General features: G+C 44.0%; 1 long non-coding RNA gene across 2 annotated transcripts in view; it reads left to right on the forward strand.

Moving 5' to 3' along the window:
• LOC148534314 (uncharacterized) overlaps positions 1 to 22,394 on the forward strand; it is a 189,152-nt gene that overhangs the window by 145,444 nt on the left and 21,314 nt on the right. The gene's annotated exons all lie outside the window — the stretch shown is intronic.

The raw sequence follows: 22,394 nt of genomic DNA on the forward strand, positions 1-22,394 counted from the left end.
TAATTAAGTGATAATTGTATTCGGACATGGCAGTTAAGAATATTCCCATTTGATGATGAGGGGACAAATGTAATAGGGTGAGAGTTAGAAAATGTCATAGTTTAGCAGTAAACTCTCACACTTTTTAAACTCGCCCACTGTAATAGAGTCCGAGAACACGCAAACTCGCATGTTTTTAGACTCAAAATACTCTTAATGATTTAAACTCTTATCCAGATGTTTTCCTATTTTGAAGATATAACTCAACCAATGTGATAGTTTACTGCTAAACTCTCACATTTTCTAAACTATCACCCTATTACATTTGGCCTGAGATGTTTGTATTTAATTACATTTCATTTGTATTTTTAGATTTCTGTCTGTATTTAATTGTATATTACATGGTAAATGCAACTATCACATTTATTAATAACATTGTCAGGACACTTCATTGTAATATTATATAAAGTATAAACTGCCTAATGTGACTTCAGCTCTTGCTACTAACACTACCAAGCCACTTCATTCCCTTGTATTACTCATACCAAGTGCATATGCTACTTTTTTCTCTTGGCGTACACCTTACGCAGCTGGAAGCATCTTGAGATGTATCCGGCTGAGGATACACAATATTGTTATTATGTTTTATTTTTAAGGCATCACATAATTTCTGCAGCTCTGTACATGGAATACACAAGTAACAGGGAAACAGACATATCAATGGTACAGTAAATGCATGTTGACATATCTTAGGAACAATATATTGGACAAGGGAGATTCATGAGAAACTCAATGGAAGAAGGCAGTTCAGCACTCAGTGAGACTGTACGAAATGATGGGCAAGCAAACAGAGTCAAGATTGCTGAAAGGGACTAGGAGACAAGGAGTATTGGAAAAAGATATGGCTAGGGATGAAAATAAGGAAGGAGGGCCCCGCCTGTGAGAGCTTACATGCTAAGAGGAGGGTGAACAGTTAGAGCGTGAAATTGAGAGAAGCGTAGGACGGGAGGAGAGAAGAAAACAGATTTAGAGGGAGGAGCGTTAGGCTGTGACAAAAAAAAAGGTGACAGTCTGAGATCCAAAGATGGGCTGCTGAGTGGGAGAAATCTTGGGCATGTATGACAGTGGTTCCCAAACTTTTTTGGGTTAATGGTACCCTTCTGTCTTAGAATTGTTTTGCGCATGCGTAGGGCAAGGGGTAGATTATTTTAGCATTGAGGTTCCATTGGAAATTCTCACACTAATTTATTACTAGCAAAAGTAAGTGACGTTCTCTTACAATAATAACCTTATGTGTGCATACGACATACATATCTACATACATACAGACAGGGTCACACATAGACAAATACATACAGGGTCACACAAAGACATACACATACATACATAAATACATACAGTTACACAAACATATGCTTACATAACTACACACATACAGGCAGGATCACACATACATATAGACAGGGTCATACATACATAAATACATACAGGCAGGGTCACACATAGACACACATAGATACAAGCATGAAGAGTCACACATAGACACACACATACAGTCAAAGATGGTCACACATATTGTACATACACACATACAGGCAGGGAGGGTCACACATAGACACAGCCAGACAGACTGAGGTTCCTCTCATCTTGATTTGGAGCCAGCAGCTCCTTCCTCCATGCTGCCCGGATATGCTGCTGTAGTCTCGCTCTCTGCTGGAATCAGAGAAGCATGTGCTAAACTCCACCAATCAGGGCTCAGCATACACTCCTCTGCCCCCGGAGACTCACCACCATTGGGATGGACATCGGAAACCCAGCATCAAATGGTTGCCGGGCTTCCGACTTCAAATCCAGCGATGCAATAGCAACTAGCCATCGCATCGCAACCAATCGATGATATAACCATCACGATGGTTATAATTTGCACAGAGGCAGTCATAGCTTTGCACATGCGCACTTTAGCCAAACCTCCCAAAGGAGCTTCTGTGAAAGGGGTGCCGAGCCTCACAGCATCCCCATTCACGTCATTGTGGGGGTGTTCCCAACACTCTCTGTGATGCTAGCCTGCCCCCAGGCTCCCCCTACACTGGGCATAAATGCAGTGCGCATGATCACGGCATCTATTCTCCCTCTGCTTACCCATTGCACTGCAGTGTATGCTCCCCCCACAGCCAGCCATCGGATGGGCATCGCAAAGCTGCATTTAATGGCTGGCAACCATCAAATTCCCGCTATTCGATGGCAAAAGTACTTCCATCTAATTGAATAACCATCGGCTTCTGATGTCCATCCCTACACCACCATAGAGCAGCAGGAAGGAAGGTCTGAAGTTGCTGCTCTGTATCTTCTTCCACCACCTGGCCCTTAGCTAATGCGATTCTCCCAAAATTGGGAGAACTGCATGGATCCAGAGACTGGGCTAGCTCCCTACAGCCTAATAAAAAAAATCTTACAAAAAAACGCCCGACGTAAGGCTGGCCCGAACCTACATGACACCCCTGTAGGTGCACCGCGGAATCCCACGGTGCCCTGGCACACAGTTTGGGAGACTCTGGTCTATGAATAGAACTGGGGTGACAATGGTCTATTCATTCTGCTAATTTTTATGATAATAGTTTCACTAGTTATTTCCCTGTCAGAAGGACTGGATAAAGGGTAAAGGGGTGTATATAGTTGGACTATTCAGAATCCACAAGCGTCATGTAACAAACCTGAAATTGTGCATTCATACTGCACACAGTACATGTGGTCCTTTTTACTTGCACAATTAAGATATGAGAAAAATACAGTCCACTTTTTGCCTGCTGTATTGCAGATGGCTTGCATCAAGTTTCACGATCAGACAAGTTATTTCATATTCCACATGCTTTTCAACCCAAGCACTTGTAATCCCATTATTCACCGCTTACATTTTCTTTAGGGACATATTTATCACACAAAAATAAACCCTGTGGCTTTTTTTTTATATTTTGGGGGGAATATACCTATCTATCAATTGCTATTCATGTCAGTTTGCCATTTTTTGCCATGTAGTGCCATCACCGCAGAGCTCTATGGGGAAGGCAAAATGCCTTTCTGATGTTCATTAGTTAAAATCTCTGGATGGAATTAACTTGGAAAATAGTGCGGATCTCTGCTCCTCCGGTGGAAAAGCTAACAGGCAACTTACCGTTTCCTGGTCTTTCCTCTGCAGGGTGCTCCATGTCATATTATTTAATACTAACAGCACACACCAAAGATTACTGCAAAAACTTTAATTCATGCACATATTATCTTTCACAATGATTACTGCAAGTCACATTGCTGGTCCTTCCCTAATCAGTCTTTCACCCTTACAATCCATTTTGAATGCAGCTGCAAGGCTGATCTTCACACCAAACGTCAATCCCTACATTGGTAGTATCTATCCAGGGCCGTAATTAGCTACGGGCGACCGGTCTGCCGGGCAGGGTGCCTGAAAAGGCACACTGCAGCCAGAATCACATATGCAGTGCTGCCCGGCAGACTGCAGCGCTGCTGTTCAGGTCGCTTGTGGCCCTACCCCCCCATGGACTGCACTTACTCTATGGAATGCCATGCCTCGCACAAACAGACTTTCTCCAAACCTTTAAGTGTTCCCTGAAGTTTCACCTATTCAGGCAAGGCTATCATATTCCAGAAGCACCCACATCCACAACCTCCATATCAGTGGCGTAACTGTAAATTTCACTCCAAAAAAGTTTATGGTGCCACGTCTGCTGTCCGCTGTCCCCGCTGCGACTATTCTTTTCTGGTGCACATTTCAAGCCCCCGCCCCACTGTGCAGCCGGGTCTGGTTACTCATTCCCCATCGCCGGCTACTCTCTGACCGTGCCAGCATCCAGCTGCTGGCTCCCATCAAACCTGCTTTGGCTGCAGGTCAGGAGCTGCCTCCACACACAGTGCAGCAGAAGTTCTCCCATCTGCTTCTTTCCTGGCTTGCGGTGACAGGCTGGCAGCTCTTCTCTCCCTCCGAGGCCTCCCCTCTCAAGGTTCCAATCCTCACAGTTGCCCCCGCGCCCCTCTTGCCGGAACCCCCAAGCCACCGCAGGTCTGCTGGGGCAGTTTCTATACCACTGCTCCATATGCTATTCTACACAATTGCCACCACTCTACACAGTCCTCACATAACTTTACATATGTTTTCTTTCTACACTCACATAACCTGCAGACTGTAGGCAAACATTGCCATAGGCAAACGCAGGGGGAGTTTCCGTCTGCCTGGAAACCCCCCTCCCCAGCCCACACCATGACGACAATAGAAATAGTACTATAATAGAATTTTACTAGTGCTGCATATTCTTCTCAGTATCACAACTGAAATAATCAGCACCACCTGTGGATCTTCTACCATGTATCAGCCAGTAATAAATAACCTGTGCACCAAATAGGAGATCTGGAAAACATGCACTGTTAGGGATGTGCTGCTATAGAGCCCAATATGTACATATATGTCCAGGGCAGTGCTGGGTCCTTCTGCTGCTCCCCCAGACTCCCAGACTTGCTCTAATACTCTGGAATGGTGCCCACATCTAAAATAAAAACATTCAGCTCAGACAGGATGGCCTACTGCCACATATAATGGGTTACTGTGATTGCTGGTCCTCTATATGCTGGAATTATGATACACAATACACTTTGTATGATGCATATTAAAGATGGATAAGTGCTAATTCTACCCTCTTTGTACACAGGCCACACTGACTCTAAAATCAAGCATTTGGAAACGGGAAGCAATCGGGAAGCCGACTGCCTAAATACCGGCAGCTGGCTTCCCGACTGTCATTTCCCGGCAAGGGTGAAAGGCCGGGCGTCTAGATGTAGACGCCCGCATATCCCCGATGCCGGGAGACCGGCGCCCGGCATCCCGATCGTAGTGATGCTGGGCGCCGCGAGCGGACAGCCGCGGGGGGAAGGGTTAGGTTTAGGGCTCCCGGGGGGACTTAGGGTTAGGCACCCCCCCGGGAGGGTTAGGGTTAGGCTAGGGGGAAGGAGGGATAGGGTTAGGCACCCCCGGGGGGGACTTAGGTTTAAGCAGCGGGGAAGGGGGGATTAGGGTTAGGCACTTGGGGGGGAAGTTAGGGTTAGGCACCCCTAAGGAGGGTTAGGGTTAGGGGGGTTAGGTTAGTATATACTTACCTATCCACGATCGGGTTTCCAGCGCTGTCGGGCTTCCGCTGCTTCTAACTCTGCTTTTGTCGGGCTGCCGCTGACGGGAATCGAACCGCCGGCCACTCCTTTGGAAACCCCCCTCTAGAAATCCTGCGTTTGCCACTGATTGCTGTGCATTTGGATCATACAACTCACCAAGAAACTTTGAGATCTGGCTGAATCAATGATATCCAGTCAGAAGGTCGACAATAACCATGTCGACATTCGTAATGTTGACACCACAATGTCATCATGGTTAAAAACCGTCGAAATGGAACATGTCGACATCCTCAGATTGTTGACATATTCACAATATTGACATCAGAACTGTCGTCATAAGTAATTTCGACATTTGGAGGATGCCGACGGTTCGGCGCAGCGAAGACTGTTAGGGTTGGCTGCGGGGAGGAGTTAGGGTTAGGCTGCGGGGAGATGTTAGGGTTAGGCTGCAGGGATGGGTTAGGGTTAGGCTGCGGGGAAGGGTTAGGGTTAGGCTGCGGGGAGGGGTAAGGGTTAGGCTGCGGGGTGGGGTTAGGCTGCGGGGAGAGGTAGGGTTAGACTGCGGGGTTGTACGGGGTTAAGGATAAGGGGAGAAATACTTGGAGCATCAAAGGTCTGTGCCAGAATTGACATTCACATGGCCGCCTGGACCCAGAAGAAGACGTTGGAGCCGCCGCAGCCACTGGAACGTGAGTGACCACTAGGCCACCAGGGACAGCGTGTTGACAGTTCATCATGTTGACATATCAGTGTAGACATGAATGTCGGCATGGCCACTATCAACAATTCGACCAGGTTGACATGTTGCATGTCAACACAGTTCGACCATGTCGACGTTCTTATGTTGACCTGTTGAACTGTCGACAAATCATGCCACACCCGAACCAATATGCAATATATCGAACATACAAATTCATATTCCTATAAAATGTAAGCTCGGGAGTGGGGCCTTCTTACCTCTATGTTTGTCTGTTTTTAATCAGTTTAATTGTATTACTGTTTGTTCCCAATTGTAAAGAGCAAAAGAATATGCTGGCGCCTATTGCTCTCACTTAGGGGTATATTTACTAAAGTGCGGGTTTACAAAAGTGGAAATGTTGCTCATAGCAACCAATCAGATTCTAGCTATCATTTTGTAGAAGGTATTAGATAGATAAGTAGAATCTGATTGGTTGCTATGGGCAACATCTCCATTTTTGTAAACCAGCACTTTAGTAAATATACCCTTTAGATACCCATTCCCTCTTAAATTCTCACCCCTCTACAAACTTTGTAATCTTTGAATTCTTATCTGATTCTTGCTCCCCTGGCCTTAGCCTATAGACTATTTACCATTTCTGAGTTCTGCAAAACTCTAAGGGGTCAATCCTATTGGGTGCGATGTGCCGTTGCAACGGCGTTAAAATACAGGTAACGGGCCGGAAGATAGCACCCTTTGCAGCCCAACTCAACCCTGAATTAGATAAACTTTGCTCGCTGCCCTATGGGGCTGCGAGCAAAATTTGGCGAATCCAGGCTGCCGTAAAGTGCGGCCACTGCTGCGATGACTCACACCAGCAAGATCATCGCGGCTAATAGGATTGACCCCTAAATATAAAGTTTCACAGATTCATTGGTCATCAATACATAAATAGTTAAATAAATGATTATTCATGTTTAGTTATATAGTGCCACAATAATATTTTTGCATTTATTTTTATTTATCAAGCATTTATTTTAAGATTCAAAAGCAACATCGAGTAAAAAAATAGACAAACAAAACGTATGCAAAACAGAGACTGGGAAACGTAAAATAGTTTTCCAGGTTCATTGGTCAACCATACATAGATAGATAATGACATAAAATCTGTTATATGTGTTGTAAGTATGAGTTGACTTGACAGAAATAAAACATACTTAATGAGCATGCGCTAAGATTCTGCCACACATGTTAAGTTAAATCAACACAAGACAACCAGGAAGAGATTACTTTCGCCATGGCAATAAGGCCCAGCTGAAGTTATTTATGCAGGAGATGGCCAGGACCACCACTTTTTGTAGGCACTGCCCAGGTGAGGTAAAATTGATAAACTGAAGTGATACAATATTTGTATATGCTGTAAGCTGCAATAAAAAAAAGATTACTATTCCCCAGCCCATGATAAATAGACCCCTTAGTGAGCAGTGCAGTGCGTGCGCATTATCTTTGCAAACCTCCCAACATTCTGCTGTCCCATATCAAGTTTTCTCGCGAGCGCGGGGGCATGGCCTTGTGCCCTCTAGGGCAAACCCACATTTTTGTGTCGTGGCCGTATGCAATGGCCCCGTTTCTTGTCACCCTGTGGGCAAACCCAGCACCAGGCAGCTGTTGAGCTGCCCCCAACTTCCTCCCAGCACTACATGGATGCCGCGCAGTGCATCGGTAACAGAGTGTACCTCATCTCCCTGACCGCCTGCAGGACACTGAATCGGGCTGGTTGGGTGGTAAGTCTTTGCAAGAAATATTTGATAAATGCCTTCCCAAGATGCTAAATAAGACTTATAGCACAAATAGTGCATATACAGGTCTTATATTTTTAAATAACATACTCTTTAAAGCTTGTATTAAAATTTGTGTTGCACAAACCGTGTATACTTGTACCTCTTGTGCATGTGTAACAGCAACATGTTACTAATATTACCCAAGACTTCCTATTCATCGCTATAATGCGTTTCCTTCAAGTAAACTTTATGTAAAGAGGGACAGCAGGGGCAAGCACAAGATTTCTAGAGAGGAGTTTCCAAATACTTGATTTTAGAGTGAGGGCATAATTACAATTTAACCAGCTATAATATGCATCAGTGGCGGAACTAGCGGCGGTGCAGCCGGTGGCTTGTACCAGGCCCGCTGTGGTGCAGGGGCCCATAGCTGCTGCACCTGCCGCCAGTGTCCCCTGGGCCCCACAGTATTTAAGTGTAGTGCAGACCGCAGTTAGAGCAGTCCGCACTACACAGTAACAAACACACCGCCGCCAGTGGCGGCTGTGTGTTTGTTATAGCAGCCAGTGAGAGTCAGACAGGCTCTCATTGGCTGCTGAGTCCACGGAGGGAGCGGGTTGGAGCTCACTCATGAGCTCCGCATTCCAGCTCCCCCCGCAGCGGGTGATGGGAGAGATGTCATGGCATGGGCACTGCATACATGGGACCACTTCTGGGGGCACTGCATAGGGTGACCACTACTGGGGCACTGCATATGGGGACCACTGCTGGGGGCACTGCATAGGGGGGCCCACCACTCTCTAGTTCCACCACTGATATGCATGATACAAACTGCAGTGTCTTAATTCCGACATATACAGGACCAGCGATCACAGGAAGCCATTAGATGCAACAGTAGGGCCATCCTGCCTGAGTTGAATGTTTTTATTTCAGATTTGGCCACGATTCCAGAGCATTGGAGCAAGTACTGGAGTCTGGGGGAGCGGCAGAAGAACCTAGCACAAGCCCTGGATATATATGTACACATTAGTCTTCTTATGCACTGGATGTTGTATGTTATACAGTTTGAATAATTATCATTACAGAGGGTCAATAGCAGTGCACTCTTAACAGAACATGTTTGCCAGATCTCCTAGTTGGTGAACAGGTGTATTCAATAATTACTGACATTTCAAAAGATCCATGGATATACTAATTATTTCATTTGTGATACTAAGGAGATCTTTAAAACAAAGTAAAATTGTATTATATACTATCGCTGTTGTGGTCATGGTCTGGCCTGGGGAGGTGGATTTCCAGGCAACCAGAATGCCCCCCCTCCCCTGCGTTTGCCTATGGTCAGACAAGGCTTGCTTGCAGAGTGGCCCCAGTCATGTGTTGATGTGAAGATATTCAGCAATGTGTACTGTATACTAGTATTTGATTGCCCATGCAAATGGCCATATGGATTACATGCAGGTGATCATAGCAGGCAAAGGAGAAACAAACAAGCTCACAAACATTGGAAAATAGCCAAAAATGGTTGTTCAGACAAATTGGTTAAATTGTTTTTGTCATTTTTTCAGTGTTTAAAACCATATGATCGACCATCATTGGCTTCCATACATTACTAGTTTTTCATTCCAATCAGCCAGATTGGATAGATATCTGACAGAAAATTGATTAGTGGATGGTTAGCTTTAGTGTGCTTGGAGGACCGTGGTTGGGAACCCCTGATCTACAATATTAAATTCATATGCAGGCCCGGTGACAGGGGGGACTATGGGCACAAATGTACTGGGCCCCGGAGTGTAACCACTGCCTGCGCTGCTGCAGTGATCAGCAGGGTGCAGGCATATACGGGGCTCCGCTGATCACTTCAGCAGCAACGCAGCCAGCGATTCGGGGTCCGTCCGGCGGGGAGCTGCTGTATTGCACCAGCAGTGGGCGGTGCAATATAAAGTTTTTTTTGTTTCTTGCAGCACAGCACACGTAACGTCATAACGTTACTTGCACCGCTGAAAGCAGAGGACCTGCGGCGAGCAGCCAGAAGTAGAAGAAGGCAAGTAAGAGGTTGGAGTGATATTGTAGGGGCAGTAGGGACACTGTGGGGGCAGTAGGGACATTGTGGACTGGGGAGACAGAAGGGATCTTGGGATAGAGAGACTGAAGGAGGCTAGGGCTGGAGAGACAGAAGGAGGCTGGAGAGACACTGGGAGGAAAAGGCTGGAGAGACAAGGGGGATGACGCTCGGGGACAGTAATCTTCATTCATTAATAATACAAATGGTACCAAATTAGCAAGTACAGTTTAATAATATAAAATTGTTTGCTCAGCGAAGTTCAAATTTTGCAATGCGCCAAAACTTCTGTTACTATGTTATCGGGTAGAACCTCTGCTATACGACTATGACATTTGTTATATTCCTACGCAAACAGGCATCTTCAGGGCCATGTGATCTCCTACGTAAATAGTGAATACCGACTGAAGTCGTCATCTGCCCAGGGAGGAACAATTTCTTCAGAGGCTCCCCATTGCAGAGAAACCACATATTGGTAAGGCAGGCTCAAGCGTCTGGCATGTACCTGCCAGGGATGGGGTGGGCCCTAAAAAATAGGTGTACCGAGCCCCATGATATCTGTTGCCGGCACTATTCATATGTATATTCTTATTTTTTAATTATAGCATGTCCTGATATTATTTTATCTGCCATATGAGATGTGGTGTTTGGATTTTTAAAAGATCAGTTCCTCATCAGGTGTTATTTTGCCATTAACTACCCGGCTGTTTCCCAAGAAATGACCAAACCAGACCTTAAAAAAAACTTATGAGGTCTAGGGGTATATTTACTAAAGTGTGTTTTTTTTTTTTTTTCGAAGTTGCCTATGGCAACCAATCAGATTCTACTTAACATTTATCTATTAACAGTTTCTTATATTGTGCAGCATATTATGTTGCGCATTACAATTGGAAACAACATTAATAGAACAATTGGGTAGTAACAGACAGACATAGAGGTAAGAAGGCCCAGCTCTCAAGCTTACAATATCTAGCACCTTAATGAAGACAATAGATAGAATCTCGGTACTAGCCCAGCAATGTATTTGAGAAGCAATAGACTAACTCCTGCGAGTAGACAAAGCCTTTTTACATAATGCTTTCATTGTTGCAAACATTTTTAAATAGTTTCCAGTGACTCTGCTGCTGAACCTGTGAACGGAGATGACATTCTCGATACAGTCTCAGCCATGCTTGAAGCACTAAAACTCCCATCATGTTATTTTTAGCGAGTTTGATTATCATGCAATTCTGCACAGGCGCGCACGCAGGGGGGGTTTCAGACTACCTAGAAACCCCCCCCTGCCCACTGATTGATTTTTGTATTTTTTTTAATGGAGGAGCTCAGGGACTTTTCTCTGCCTGAATGTAGGGGGAGCTGCAGCGTTAGCGCGCAGCTCTGAGGATTTTCTCCCGGGTTTTGAGACAGAGCAGCTGGCTGGGCGAGCGGCCGGTGACACTGTCTCCACACTGATTCTGCAGTGACGCACTGGTGCGCGGCGGTGTCTCAAGCGCCCGGTGCCGGGGGACTGCATTCATTTTTAGGTGAGGCTCAGAGCGATGTGTGTTAGTGTCAGACTGTCAGTGTGTGTATGTGTTTGTGTGTCAGTGTGTGTATGTGCCCGTGTCTGTAGAGGATGGGATGACTGTATGTTGTAGCACACCTTTAAGTGCGTCTTTGAAGCCAGTACATGTTTCACTGTGCACAGCACTATCGTACTTCAATCACTAATATACTATAAAATGCATTTTCATAAGCATTCCTGATTAAGACAGTATCAAGTAAACAAGGAACCCCATTCAGTTAATTGGGGAAGGGGCGGGGGGGGGCGGGTTTGGTGTTGGTGGTTTCAGTCTAAAGGCTTTATTATGCTAAGGAGGTGTGGATGCATTCTGACAAGGAATCCAGTATAGAATTTAGCTCTAGTGAAGTCACAGAGCAGAGATAGAGTGAGTGGGTAACAATGGGAATACACGTTTATTTTGTATTATTATTAAAAATAGAGTACTTATTCTGATTAGAAGAAGCTGATCAATGGCATAAGTCAAGTTTTATGCCCAGATGCCTTGTTATTTATATTATTCCTTGTTATTTATATTAAAACACTTGAAGTACACAGTAAAGTGTATGTTGCAGGTTTATTCTGGTTAGACTTTTTTGTTATTGGTTCTGTAATCAATTATTTGGAAACCCCCCTTTCAAAATCCTGCGTTTGCCACTGCTGCATCTTATTTTTAATTAATATTATGAAAACCAAAAAGTAAATTTAGTTGAGAATTACCTATAAGAAGCTTTAGAAGAGGGATTTTATTATGCAATAGAAATATAGGGACACTTCAAAACACAAATGATTAGATCTAGGACTGCCCCTGACACTCAGGGACAGTTGGCAGCTATACAGTTCTGTGAATCAGTTTCCAGGTCAGTAGCGCACGCAGGGGGGGGGTTCTAAGTACCCAGAGACCCCCCCCTTCCTGCCCGCCGATCCATCAGCTGCGGCAATTTTTTTTTTATGAGACGGAGATCCTTGTCAAGCAATAACTGGGCAGTATGTATGTATGTATATATATATATGTGTGTGTATGTATATCTCTTGTGCTTCTCCTTACTTTACTTTCATCTACTTCTTAGTTCTTACTCCCCACTAGGGCACCTAACACTTGGTTGCTTATGCTCTGTTGCTTATTTGGGTGTTATGGTCGCTAATGTAGCAATGTATATGCCCTGCATTGTATTGTACTGTAAGTCACTGGTCAACCTATTTGTTTATGTACTTTGTAAACTCTTGTGGCGCCATATAAATAAATGATAATTATTACATATATACTGTGTTTGTGTGTGTGTATATATATCTATATACATATATACATACATACACACAAATCCAGGAACGTCCACACACTCACGTCACATAAGTTAAAGTGCTGGGGTCACTACCCAATAAAGGACCACAATAAGTAAAAAAATATTTTTTTAAAAAGGTAGTAACCAGGGGTACACTCACCAGTCTTCATACAGTATTCATTCATTGCATTAAATCAAATAGAAAAAATATGTAAATTCTCTTTTTTCTATGTGATTTAATGCAATAAACGAATACTGTTTGAAGACTGGTGAGTGCACCCCTGGTTATTACCAATATATATATATATATATATATATATATACATATACACACACACACACTATGTGTATATATATATATATATATATATATATATATATATATATATATACACACATATACACACACACACTATATTTCTCTATATAGGTGCACAGTATATATATATTTATATATGCATGTGTATGTATATAGATATATATATATATATATATATATATATATATATATATATATATATATATATATATTTGGAGAAATGGCGTCAAGGGTACTTTCATGCAAGAATTCAAACGACAAACAGTGTCTCTGCCCAAAGTTTCAGTCCATCTGGACTTTTAGCAAGAATGTTCTTGATAAATGTCCGGATGGACTGAAACGTTGGACAGTGACACTGTTTGTTGTTTAAAGTCTTACATGATAGTACCCATTAGTGTTGCTGTTTCTCCATTACTGTATTGAAATTTGTATATCCAGGTATTCAGGAGGGCACCAGGGCAGGATTTTGTCTTTTTTGGTGAAGAGACTGTTTCCTTGAGATATATATATAAAAATATGTTCAAAAGAGTGCACTCACCAGGGCTTCATAAAGCTGTATAAGTTGCTTTGTTTACTCACAGAAAAAAGTATCACATATCAACGTTTCGACAATGTTCAGCAGCCTTCATCAGGATGATACCCACACACCACAGGAGACAGAAGTATATACATGTGTGGGTATCATCCTGATGAAGGCTGCTGAACGTAGCTGAACCGTCGATATGTGATACTTTTTTCCGTGAGTAAATAAAGCAACTTATACAGCTTTATGAAGCCCTGGTGAGTGCACTCTTTTGAACATATTTTGATTATACTAATGTGACCGATATTGAAGCATTGGGTCAGCACCCCAGGCGGGTGGATCAACTGGATTGTGTCATACTTGCCTACCCTCCCGATTTGGTCGGGAGGCTCCTGAATATCGGGTGCCGCTCCCGACCTCCCGGGAAGGCAGGCAATTCTCCCGGCTGCCGCCCAACCCTCCTATCCCCCCCGCAATGACCCCTGCAAACCCCCCACAGCGGGGGGGGCGGTGACGCGATTCGCGTCATTTTGGCCCCGCCCCCTGCTACACAATGCCTATTTTATCGGCATTGCATAGCGGGGGCGGGGCCAAACTGACGCGATCGCGTGACCCCGCCCCCACCACGCCTTCAAGTGATGTCACCTGCCCGGCAACTCCCCCTTGTACCGGCCACGCCCCCCCCTGTCCTGACGATCTGGCTGCTCCCTCCCGGAAGGAGCAGCCAGAAAGTCGGCAGGTATGGATTGCGTGTGCCAACCTGCACTGTGGATTATATAGATAGATATATATAGACAGAGAGAGGAAACCCCCCCCCTTACAGTTCCTGAGCTTGCCCCTATAGTTATACTACAATGAGACAACAGTGCGGAGTGTTTAATCACCATAACCCATCTTGTGTGGTTACAAAGTGTAGGTGTTTCTGAAAGCACGGAAGCTGGGGGGGGTGCAGGAATTAACTAGTAGTGTGTTCATCAAAGGATGTAAGTCACACAACATACTGGGCCCTGCTGATATACAAAGCTCTTTATGTAAAGAATCATTTTATTAGACTTAACAATAACCTCAGTCTCATCACAGGTAAAAACAAAATACCTGTGCATAGAGTGTAAAAACGCTTCTCTAGCTAAAGAGTTATTTCATGAAATAAATGGTGAGCACATCATTGTCCCCATGCCCCCCTTTCCTTCAATATTACTATCATGGGCTGTAATACAGAATTAAAGCAAGATATGTTGAGCAATTCAATATTATTATTATTAACCTTTGTATAGTCTCAACATATTCAGCAGCACCGTACAATCAGCCTATGTTTATTCAGGCACATCATACGTACTTGTCAAAGTCCTCAAATGGAAATGCTAGACAAAACAGGCCATACCCTAAATCCAGTTTTGGTCAGATCTCTCCCAGTTTTGCCCGGACAGACAACCTTGCTCTTCTGTAAGACTCCTCAGCCTCGTAGTGATTTGCAGCTTCAAATAACATCAAAGCTCTTATCACAGGAAAAATGTCAGTTTGGGTGATGTGGAAAAAGCATTTTGTGGACTCAAGATGCTGCCAAGAATGAATGCTTTCTTATATCTCAGCCACATGGTGTTTTGAAAGAGAAGTCTGTACATAATAAAGCACAGACAGGGTATGGAGATGACAAGTTCACTTTTAATGATAGGGGGAAAATACAGTGAAGAAAACTATTAAAACATATATGTACTGTGAGTCTGATATGCAAAATGCTAAACATTTGAAATGTATCTATCTAAATATCACTATCGGTATTTAGAATTACTTTGCCTCGTTCACCCCATATCTGTGCTGGATTAGACTCCCCTTCTCCGCTCCAGATTACTCAGATAATCACAATTTGGTTTTTAAAATGAACCAGTTACCTACAAAGAATGAGGGCAACCAATTTTGCAGGTAGGCTGGTTCATTATTCGAGAATTTAACGTATCAATTTATCAATGTCAAGAAAGCAACCGTCAAACAACAAAGACCCAAAGTTTCATACAGGGCTGGTCATAAACACAGGGCCTGATTCACTACGGATCGCTATTCTTATACGCACGCAACGCAGTTGCTAATGTCAGCAGTGACATGTAAATGTTTGTATTCGCATTGCGATTGCAGCCTGACATAAAGAGGCCCGCTTCCCCTTACTCACATCCATATACTTGGCCAACATTGAGAAACAAATCGGTGACATTGAGTAACATCGGACAGTTAATGAAGCCCAGACCTTACTCAGGAATTGCTTACTTTTGCGCACTCTATGCCGCCTCAGGCGGCATCTGAATTAGTGTGCTCAAAAATATAGGTTCAGCCCATAAAATCTCTACTTAGTGTTGATCTATGCCCAATAGGTCCTTTCCCATAACAAGGTCTCGCCTTGAGACCATGTAAATCTAGTCCTGATGGTCTTCATAAGGTCAACTGTGGCAAAGCCTTGTTTCTTTTCTCTCTACTGAGCACAGCATGTGTTCATTAAAATTCCCTGTTTATACTAACCCTAAAGCCAACCAAATACAACCCAAGGATTAATATCCAATTTGGTAAGAAATGATCTCTGTTGTTATTGATGTGTTTCCCAGAGATCAGAAAATGATCACATGCAGAAGACAACAGGAGCTCTCTGATGGCATCTCTACCTTCATCCCCTACTGTATATTATTTCTATCATCTATTTATTATCATTATCCTACACACTGCTGTATATGACCACATAGCACATTTGCATTTTGAGATTTGCTAAATATACACCATATATGTGTACTAGCACAAACATAAAATAAAACACTAAATTAGAAATAATTGCCCTGACTGATAAGTGTATTTCATCAGTTTCGACAAGTAAACTAGTTTTATCAATAGAAGTATACAAGTTGCATAATACTGCATCATTAAATCATTTGTGACATACTGACAAAGTAAATCATGAAGAGCAATAATATTTGTTGCCATAACAGGTTCAGTATACATTACACAATCACTTTATATCACTAACAATCCATATATACTGTATATTTGCTTTACAATACACTGTAAATTCAGTATATAATACTCAAACTTGGTTTACCCTATAACTGTAATGGGCAGTAGGCGGAACTCCAATTGCTCACCTGCAGCCCCCTGCTCCATAGGGGTAAATTTACTAAGATTAGTGTTGGTCCGAGATTTACATGTAGCGGCCGCTCATTGGCTGGGACCCACATGTAACCAGCCAATGAGCGGCCGCTATAAAGCTGCCTCTGATTGGCTGGCTGCCCGTGGGAATTCCCGAGAAGGCCCGTCAGCTGTCATTCGCGAAGTATTGTTGTGTGTGACAACACACATAGCAATACTTGTCCATATGGGATAATTTTTTTCAGTTTGTTATGTTGCCAAGACCCCTGGATGCTACGGAGAGCAGTGCGAGGATGGAGGGGAGTATCACATTTCTTTCAAGTAAGTCCATTGGATTCTACATGGGACAAGTGGATGTGAATATCTGGCAGTGAGGAAGGTGTGTAATAAAGCTGTACTATATACAGTGTGTGTTCTATCTTTTTTTAACTATTTATTTTACAGTAGGGGTACGGGTGCCGGCCGCCTGCTGGCACTTGTAGTTCCACAAGTGCCAAAGGGCAGGCATGCTGGCACCTGTAGTTCCACTGTGAAATACAATAGTTTTCAACTATTTAACACATTATTACCCCCGTACCCACAGCCCTGGGGTGCGGGGAAGAGCCACGGGCTTCAGACCAAGCCTGGGGTGCTTGGCCCCCCAGCTGTTGTTGAACTACAAATCACAGCATGCCATGCAACAGTTTTAGCATGGCCAAATAGAAAAACTGTTGCAAGGCATGCTAGGATGTGTAGTTCTACAACAGCTGGGGGGCCACTAATTGCCCACCCAGTCTATAACAGCTGCTTATTGTAAACTGACAACCCCACTGGTTACCCCACAGACGCAGTTTATCTTCTCCCTCCTGCAAAATTTGTGGCCCTCCTGCAGCCTAAAGCTAACCCCTCCCCCTACTGTCTGGATGTCAGCGGTCAGGATCCTGGATTCTGACTGCTGTTGGGATTCCGGTGCCGGAATTCTGACCTCCGGCATCCTGACTGTCGGGATGCCAACTACATCACCCTATATACACTACACATCCACTATAGAATACCTACACTCAGTATACACTGTACATTCACTATATGGCACTAACAATAAGTATACAGTATACATTTACTATGCAAAACTAGACTTAGGGCCTGATTCAGACCTGCTTGCTAGATGGCCGCTCGCTCCCAGCGTATGGAAATTTAGCTAAGTGACATCAAGGCAGGCGATCGCACGGCAAGGCATAAGCACGCCACTCTGTCTTGGCGAGCAATCACTTTGTGCTTATAGACGCCCACCAGCCTGTCTTTAGCCGCCCATTAGCGTACGTCATCTACAGGAAGTATATACAACCATCGGTACATCGGGTTCCATCGAATCTGACCGCAGCACTTGCGGTTGACTGTACCCTACCGCAAGCACTGCGAGCATTTCAGTCTATTATTCAACCAAGTGATGTGCCTGTCAATTATGCATGCCCCAGAAACGACTTGAAAACACTCTGGCATACCTGCGTCCACAGCTCCACTCCCCCGTTACTACTGCCCTGCCCTTGTTAACGCCCACAAACGGCCTCTCCTGTCACTCATTCCACTGGGCTGTCTTTGCAGGGCAAGCGAGCACATTCCGATCGCTAGTTTGCTCACGCGCACTGCGAACTACACGCATGCGCACATTACCAAATATCATCTGCAACAAGCGTCCACTTGCTAGCGAGCGGGTCTGAATCAGGCCCTTAGTATGCATTCAATATATAACAATAACTATATAACAATAACACACAATATATACTATGACACTAACACCCCATCCAAGGAAAGGTAAAAAATTAAAGAACAACTACAGGTACAGTACATCAAACCTACTGTATCATCATTACTGAATGATGGTTTTTTTTACGGTTTTTGAGCTATTTTGACCAAATGGGAGCTAAAAAAGAAAACCCAAAACTCAATAAAACGCATCCTTTGCTCATTGGATTGCTATTTATTGCTGCTAGTATTCTTGGATGCACAAACAGTGGAATGTAACCTTCTGCCCATCAGTAGTCAATAACAGGACTGAATTGTACCCTCTACCCTCAGGATAGTGACACACCTTTTTCATGAGGTTCCGGATGGATTGCTCCATTTCTAGGCAGCTGTTTCAGTGCCCTCCGATCACTGCAGACTGTTTTGCTGGTTCTGCGAGCACTGCACTGTCACACTCACTCAGCTGCAGCACATCTGGCCGCCTTACAGTTCAGGAAGTTCTGGCAAGGTGGAATTATCTCTGCAAAAACTACAGAGTAAAAGAGTTCTATTATATTAACCATATTTTATCCATCCTTATATTTAAAGATAAATAAAGCACCTGCATACTTTAGTTACAGATTAGATAGGTGCATATTGGTGATGCATGTTAATAACAAAGTTAAGTAGTATCTTTTGAGTTGTTTATGTGCATCAATGGTTCTCTCACCAAAGACTTTATAAGATTTTACACTCTGTTCCCGTGGTAAATACAGGATCCCACGTTCTTTTATCTCCTTTTTGGCTTAAAGTTAAACTTTAGAGACCACAATGTTGAATTTCCTTGTTCATTGTACATGTCCTAAGGACGATAGACGTTTAAATTGCTGAAGGACGGTATCCCGGACGTCGATATACTGACGACTGAATTCCACTGCCTAGCAAAATGCGGACGCCGCTATCCTGAATGAGAGGATATCAACGTCAGCATCCCGAATGTAAGGATCCGGGTAAGTATCAGAATTTCTCCGGGGATGGAGGGGGGGATTAGGTTTACGGATCCCCGGGGGGGGGATAGGGTTAGGCACAACCAGGGGAGGTTTGGGTTAGGCACCACCAAGGGAGCGTTAGGGGGGGGGGAGGGGGAGGGTTAGGGTACTTACAGCCCCTGTCGGGATCCTGAACGATTGGGCTTCCTGCAATGGGATTTGAACCGGTGGCTATTCAGCTGCCAACATAAAATAACGATTCCCTAAGGACAGTTAGCGTTATAGCAATATAGGAGTAGCAGTGGTGCCAAGTGCAACTTAAAGGGCAGGCATGAAGAGAGCAGGGGAAATAGGTACGATGAGGGCAGGCAGGGAACATGGGGAGAGAAGAGAACTGGTAGTGAACAAAGGGGATAGCCATAAAAAGGACAAGAAGGAGATGGGGGTGGCATGATTAGAGCAGTATACAGTGGTCATAGCCATAAAGGGTATGCAGTCAGTATGTCAACATTAATAATGTTAACATTCTGACAACACTAGGATCTCAACAGTTACGGTGTTGACATGAATAAATGTGGAGACCTGGAAAATGTTCACTAATTAGAATTAGAGGTTAGGGATAGCATTAGGGATAGACCTAACTAACACAGTGTCAACATGTTCAATGTCGAAATAATGACCATGATTGTCATTGTGATGTTGACATGATTGTCATTGTGATGAATGTTGACATAATATACTGAACCCCTATAAAGAGTGTATACAGTGTTGGACTGACCCACAGGAGTACAGGGGAAACTCCCAGTGGGCCCCACTGCCCAAAGGCCCATCCCCTCCTCTAGGGATCAGGTTCCAGACTGTACACTTGAATTATTCATTATACATATCGTAAATTATACTGCACAGGACTATGGTGTATTTTCTACAATGCATTGCTGTTATTAATCTGGTACATTATCTCGCATGCATTAGCAGTATTTACTATATATATTTTTAAAGAGACCCAGAATATGCACTATTAATGGTTAGCCAAACCCCTGTGGAGGCTGGCCCATCCCCTAAACATGGGCCCCTATTACTGCATTCTTCTAGTGGGCCCTTCATGCTCCAGTCCGTATACAGGAGACAATGGGGGACAGACATACACAGGGAAGGCAGATGGCAAGGAGGAATAGGCATGAATATGGCAGACAGGAGATAATGGGGAACAGGTATGAGAAGGGCAGACCGAAGACAAAAGGCAATCAACATGATGATGGGGATGGAGGGCAGTTAGGGGGGGATGAGGGAAACGCATGAAGAAGGCAGAGAAAAGATATGTGGCGTATGCAAGAATAGAGCAGGCAGGGAACGGGACAAAATATAAAGAGGACAGGCAGATGATACGGGGGGTAGGCAGTAAGATAGCACACAGAACACAAGGGAGGATAGTCATGAAGAAGACAGGCAGGGGGCAATTGGGAGGTGGCAAGCAGGAGTCAAAGGAGGGTGAGTATGATAGAACACATGGTAAAAAAGGACTAAGTGCCTGATTCATTACGGATCACAGCTGCGATTACACACGCAGTCTCACTGCGAAAATAGGGCACCAAAAAGTCTAGTTACGGCTCTGGGTTAAAGAATATGTTTTTTTCAAAGGTAAATCTTTAGTAACCAATCTGTAAGAAGGAGAAACACAGTGCTTTTTGAATTTGAGATCTCCAGTTTGTCATTGTGTGAAAAGACCTGGGTCAAAGATGGGAGGGGGAATGCTCTTGAACTGAATGGTTCCTCTAATGTAAACTGAATAGCAGTGCTATTGTAGGGGAGCATATTGAATGTAAGCCTTAAATGACTTGATGTAACATAACATATGGAATATACAAAGTAAAATGAAGCAATAAGCAGCATTTTACATATAGAGAAATGCACAGCACTATGGGGGTGATTCAGCTGCGGACGTAATAGCAGTAATATGGTAATGCAACAGTAGGCATCACGCCTCCTGCATGCATTACTGATCCGAGCTGCGTCCTTGTACGCAGCATTGAATCATCTGCGTGTCCCTCGGCATGCTGACTGACCATGGGTTCACGCAAGCCAATAGAGATCCTGGTCTCTTCCCTCCCCTCCAACAGTGGCAACACATCTCTGTTTTTGGGAATGGAGGCCGTCGCTACCCCTCCCCGCCCACAGACAACAGCAGAATTCAATCACTGACAGTCTGCTGCCGCTCTGCGTGTGATTACGCAGGACCCGTTCTGAACATGCGCAGAACGGGTCCTGCACACGCATAGATTCCCGATAATCGGGAATCTGCATTCAGCAGTGCACTTACGTGTGACTACTTTTAAGCAAATGCACCTGGGGTCGACATTATTTCGGCATTGTGGTTGTCGACATGATGACTATATCCCGGATGCAATGCTTATCAGTAGTGGCCAGCACTATCTTGGTTACGATGCCAGTTACTGAGTAGGCTGGGCTGTTCCGGAATATAATGGATATGACTTTTCTTTATTTTGGTTTTTGCCTTTAGTAAAATGTGCAGTAACAAACTGCATATTAAATCGTATAAAAACCTGTAGAATATGTTGTAGATAATATAAATCAAAAAAGTACAAGTAGTTTACCTCATTTGGTCTCCTGTTGGAAAGTGTGTATGATAATGTCACATAAAAAAGATTTCAACAAAGTGCATTGGTTGTTCCAAAACGAAACCACATTGATATTTGTAAGACATCAATTAAACAATTTGTGATGAAAATAGTCTTAAAAACACAAATTATTTTCAGTTTTTTTAGTAATAACTTTGTGAATTGAAGATCACATAATGTGCGCACTACTGCAAAATATGAGACATTTATAGAGAAGCATTCTCCATTTGGACATAATGGGCCTGATGCAGAGTTGAACACAAATAGGATATACTGTGTGTGCTCCCGCATTGCGTGCATGAATATTAGAGTGTATTCACACATATGCCCTAGCCCTTTCCATAGGCTTGGTTTGATATACATCATCATTCATGCGCACTCGCACCTAGGGCCGTAACTAGGGGTGTGCACCCTTTCCGTTGCACAGGGTTCAGGGCTCTGGGGATGGCACCATCGCTGCCTCAAGGCACTTGTATGTGGCTTGCAGGGTTCCTGGAACAGGACGCTCAAGGTAGGCACCCTGCAGCCTGTAGAGCTGCCTTTTAGTGTCCATAGGACACTCTGGGCAGTGCTCTACTTTCCTCAAGGCATGGCATCCTGTGTCACATGTTTAGGG

The sequence above is a fragment of the Taudactylus pleione genome, unplaced genomic scaffold, assembly GCF_031769625.1.
Source record: "Taudactylus pleione unplaced genomic scaffold, aTauple2 ptg000069l, whole genome shotgun sequence".
Lineage (NCBI taxonomy): Eukaryota > Metazoa > Chordata > Amphibia > Anura > Myobatrachidae > Taudactylus > Taudactylus pleione.